Source organism: Acomys minous (genome assembly GCF_964271855.1).
Source record: "Acomys minous genome assembly, chromosome: 5".
NCBI lineage: Eukaryota > Metazoa > Chordata > Mammalia > Rodentia > Muridae > Acomys > Acomys minous.
In genome coordinates, this window is record NC_140494.1 from 57,275,066 (window position 1) to 57,280,295 (window position 5,230).

Here is a 5,230-nt window from a genome sequence, read left to right on the forward strand (position 1 = left end):
CTGACGTCACCGGAGGATGTGGCAGCGCCGGCGCGGGGCGGGGCCGGGGTGCCGGAAGCGGCGCGAGCGAGGGGAGTGGCTAGCGGCCTCCCACCCCGGGCGGACAGCGGGGCTTCGGACACCGTAGTGTCCGTGATTCTCGGGACCTGAGGTCGTGGTCGGTGGCCCGCCCCGCTTTCATCCGCCTCTCACTAAGCTCTCACGGTCCGGCCTGGCGCCAGCGACCAGCAAGGCCACCCCTGGACCCCATAAGCCTAGGGCACGCGAGGGCGGACCCCGCTGAGCCCTTAGCATCCCCATCAGTCCTCGGAGGCGCTGGGTCAATGTGTCCCAAGACCTACAGGAAGGACTTGGCTCTCTGCCTGAGAAACTCCCTGGCTTCAAAAGGAGCCATCTACACTCGGGCGTTTAAAAGTGTTCATGTGCTCTAACTGACGAGTTGTGTTTGTACAACTTTTTATTTCCTACCTCCGGCTGGGCCTGTAAAGTAGCCAGAGCATAGAGAGCATTGTACGTTTAGTACAGCCGACCTTAGGAACTTTTTATGGCGATAGTAAACCTCTTGAGTTTTATGCCACGTCTTTGTAGCTCTACATCTCTTTCGATGTAATTACTGGGTTAAATCCCCCTCGGCGTGCTAGGCAGTTTGTGCAAATCAAGTTAAAAGAAAAGCTGCCAAACCCGAGAGCGGTTTGGAGGAACAGAAGAGTGGAACTTGTGAGAAAACATTACCCAGAAACGGTATCGAAGATCCATCCAGTATCATTTTAAAATAAGCGGTAGCCACAGGCAGCAAGTAAGCGAGGTTTAGACAGAATCTTCCTGTCTATAAATACGTTGTCTCAACTCCTAAATGGACAGTAAGTCCCAGTAGGTTCTCCCACCCGCAGCCCCAAGCTACTTTCTCCTTTTGCTGAAAAAAGTTTGTCCTCAGCCTGTTTCTCCTACTCACATCATAATCTTTTTGTTCCTTTACCTTTCTGCTAGTTCTTTGCCAACTGACTTTTAAGTGTTTCTTTGCAAATCAACTGATTGTTTAACTCATGAGGTTAAATCCGAAAGGTACAACGTTGTGTGTACAGGCTGTGCCTGTTCAGCTGGTTGCTCCCCTCCCTGGGGCTGTTTTGAAACGTGGTAAAGTGTGACCACCTCATTAGGGAGGTTGGTCAGTGGGTAAAGTGTACTTGAGGACAAATTAGAAACTGGCTCTTGGGGAGACAGAGGAAGATTCCTAGAGGCTTCCTTGCCAGTGAGCCTAGCCAAACGGGCAAATGCCTAGCTAGGTTCCAGTAAGAAACTTTGTCTCAGAAACAATGTGAGGGCAGAGTGGATGGCTCGGTGAGTAAACAGGATTGCTGTGCTGGCATTGGGCCAAAGTTCAAACCCCAGCACTCACGCATACCTGTGATATCAGCCTTAGGAAGCTGAGGAAGACAGATCCTGGAAGGGTTAGAAACAGGAAAGGAGGTTACCTCAGGTCAACTTCTGGCCTCCACCAGTGCGTGCACATACATCTCTCTCTCTCACACACACACACCAAAGGAGAGCAGCACCTAAAGAATAATCACACACAGTATTTTGTTTGTTTGATTTTGTATTTTGGAACAGGACTTCTCCTGTCTCTGTCTCCCAAGAGCTGGGACTGAAGGCATGTGCCACCACTACCCAGCCACAATTTTTAAAATGTGAATCCCATTCACCTTCACCTTGAGTGAGGCCCAAACTTCAGGAATCTTCCAGTGAATAAAATGTGATCTGCCTCCATGGTCTACCTACGTGTCTTGATTGCCCTGCCCCCGCCCCTAACCATATCTCTAATCTTCTGGTTCTGTCCATTCATACCCCCGTATATAATCTTCCAATTCAATTTTGCTGCTTTTTTTTTCTCCTGCGTTTTCCTGGTATTTCTCCGCTAACTTTTCCATGTAGACCTCAAAATCACTTCAGTAAAAGAAAAGAAAAAGAGAGGGAAGGAAAAAGTAAAGAGGGAAGGAAAGAAAGGGGGGAAAGAGAGGAAGATTTAAGAAGTAAAAATTTCTAGGGAGAACTGGTCCCACCCCTCACCGGCTATAGCACTGGGGAGAGCTGGCGCTGGTGGCATGAATGTGGGAGAACCAGCCCTGCCCCTTGCCAGCTGCCACAGGTAGGAAAGCTGTCTCTGCCCCTTGCCTGGACAAAGCCAGAGAGCTGGCCCCGGTGGTGTGGGCACAGGAGGGCCAGCCCCGGTGGTGTGGGCACAGGAGGGCTGGCCCCGGTGGTGTGGGCACAGGAGGGCCAGCCCCGGTGGTGTGGGCACAGGAGGGCCAGCCCCGGTGGTGTGGGCACAGGAGGGCCGGCCCCGGTGGTGTGGGCACAGGAGGGCTGGCTAACTGACCAACTCCAACATCTGCTTCATCTATGAACTGCAGGAGCACATGAGAGGGTTAACCCTACAGAACCAAGACTGCAGAATCTCAATGACACAGGGCAACAACAGGATTATCTGAGAGGAGTCCTCATGAAAATCCAGTATTGGTGTAGCAAAAGCTGGGGTTAGGGGGGGCGCTCAAACCAGACTGATTACTCATTGCAGCAAGTAAAGCTGTCTGGGCAAAAGGGTGTACTGTGTGACACACCACAGCTTCCACAGAAAGATTTTGTTGTTTTTATTTTTGTTTTTATTTTTGTTTTCTTTTAGGGGGAGGTTGCAAGGGCAGATACAGAGAGAGCAGAAGATGAGTGAGATTGGGGTACATAATGTGAAATTCACAAAGAATCAGTAAAAAAAATTTTTTAATATTGCTAATAGTAACAATGATTTTTTTTTTTGATTAATTGCTAAATATGTGCCAAGTGTCTTTTCTAGTCATCCTTCTGTGGAACCTTCCATGGTAAGTCTGCCACTGTGCTGTCCAAGTCCATGTGGGTTCCAACCATCAAACTGCAGCCTGAGGACCCTAACCGGTGTCCGTCTGGAGGTTCTAGAATCGTGGAGAATAAGTACTTAGAGCTGACGCCTAACAGGTTTCCCTTCTTTTCCCAGACGAGTTTTGTTTTTTGGGTTTTTGTTGTTGTTGTTTGTTTGTTAGTTTTATTTTGTTTTGTTTTGTCGCCAGGCTAGCCTGGGCTGCATACAAAGTCAAACTCCTCCTGCCTTGGGTGCCCCAGAGCTAGGATTACAGGCATCCACCACCACCGCACGTGGCTTCTCAAGTAGACTGTGGGAAACTGGTTACGTATCTTCTCAGAAGTTCAACCGTGGTTTCAGTGCCTCCTCCTGATTCCTGACCCCTCCTTCCTACAGTTACACTCCCCAACAAAACTACGCCACAAAAGCCTGTGCTTCAGGATGATTTTCTAGGGAATCCAGAACTGCCCCCCCCCCCATCTCACTCGGGAAAGAGTTTCTAGGAAATTAAGTAATCTGCTCTACATGGCACAGCTGGCAAACTGCAAGCAAGGGTTAGCGCCTTTTATTTAGTCATTAAACAAGTATATACACTTGTTTTCTGCTGGCAGCCATTGAGCCAAGCACTAAGGTTATGACAGTGCACCAGGAGACACGCAGTTACAGTGTTCCTGAAGCTGGTGAGAAGTAAGGACAGACTGAAGGGAAAGAGACAGAAGCTGGGGCTGGGGTTAGTTCAGTGGTGAAGAACTGTTTTTCTGTTTTTATCTATCTATCTATCTATCTATCTATCTATCTATCTACCTACCTATTTTGATTTCTCGAGACAAGATTACAGGCCTATGCCATCACGTCCAGCTCGGCATTGCATCTTTTAAGACTACAGTTATAGGGCTGGAGAGATGGCTCAGTGGTTAAGAGCACCGCCTGCTCTTCCAAAGGACCAGGGTTCAATTCTCAGCAACCACATAGCAGCTCACAATTGTCTGTAACTCCGGTTACTCTGATACCTTCATACAAATGCACATAAAATGAAATTAAATAAAAATTTAAAAAAAGACTACAGTTATAGATGGTTGTGAGCTGCCATGTGGATATTGGGAATTAAACCCAGGATCTCTGGAAGAGCAGCCAGTGCCCCTAACCACTGAGCCAATGCTCCAGCCCACGGCAGAGTGTGAGCATGTGCAGGGACCTAGGCCCAACACGGAAGAAAGAGAAAGGGAAACATACTATATAATAACAAACATTGTATTTCTTCTTTGACAATTTCACACATGCAAACAATGTGCCTTGGTTGTATGGCCCACTACCACTACCACCACCACCCCAACTCATCCTCCTTAGTCCTCCTGATCTCCCTGCCTTCTCTCCCTCCCACCTTCTAGTCCCCCCTTAAAAACAATAATCCAGTGAGTCCGGTTAGTGCTGCATGCACACATATGGGTATGGGGCCTTGCACAGGAACATGAGCACTCTACCTGCAGTCACACCCACAGCAAAGGAGTCTTCTTCCCGCAGAAGCTGTCTGCTGCTGATGACTACAGCTGCAGGTGGCGCAGGCTGCCCTCCTCACGCCCTGCTGGACAGGTGACCGGCTTGTGTATGCCACGTGCAGGTGCTCATAGCTGCAGTAAGTTCATGAGTGCAGTAGCCGTGCCGTGTCCAGATTACAGCAGATTCTAGCTCTCCCCCACATCCTGCAGCTCTTACCTTATTTCCCGGCGCTCCTCTGAGCTATGCCCTGAGCCTTGGTGAGGTTGATACAGATGTCTTATTTGGAGCTTGACAGCCCAGCAGACACTTTTGGAGAGGCTATCTGGGGGTGGGGTGGGGGTGAGCACCCATGCTGGAACATGCATGTGTAGGTCAGAGGACAATTTGTGGGAGAAGATTCTCTCCCTGCGTGTGATTCCCACAGGGCTGAACTGAGGGAGCCAGGCTTGGCAACAAGTGTCTTCTAAGCACTAAGCCATCTTACTGACCCTCAACACTCACTAATTCTCAACATTTTGATGAGCTATGACAAGTCCGCATTGACACTGCTGCCCATTTCAAATGGAAGCTTCTCTGGCCAAGGCTGAAAGCAGTATTAGCCTATGGATATAAACATATTTCTTTTTATAATTCATCAATAATGATACAATTTAGAATTATGACATACAGCAGGGCCAGTGGGACAATTAACAGCACATTTTCAAATTCCTGATGTACTTCACTTTGAGATACAGGAACAGCTGATCGGGTAGCCCCTACCTGCTACAGGACCCTCCTGGCCCTCTACCTTGAGCTTTTCAGCCTAGGGGTCTGGGCAGCTCTTCCCTATATAATCCAACCATTTTG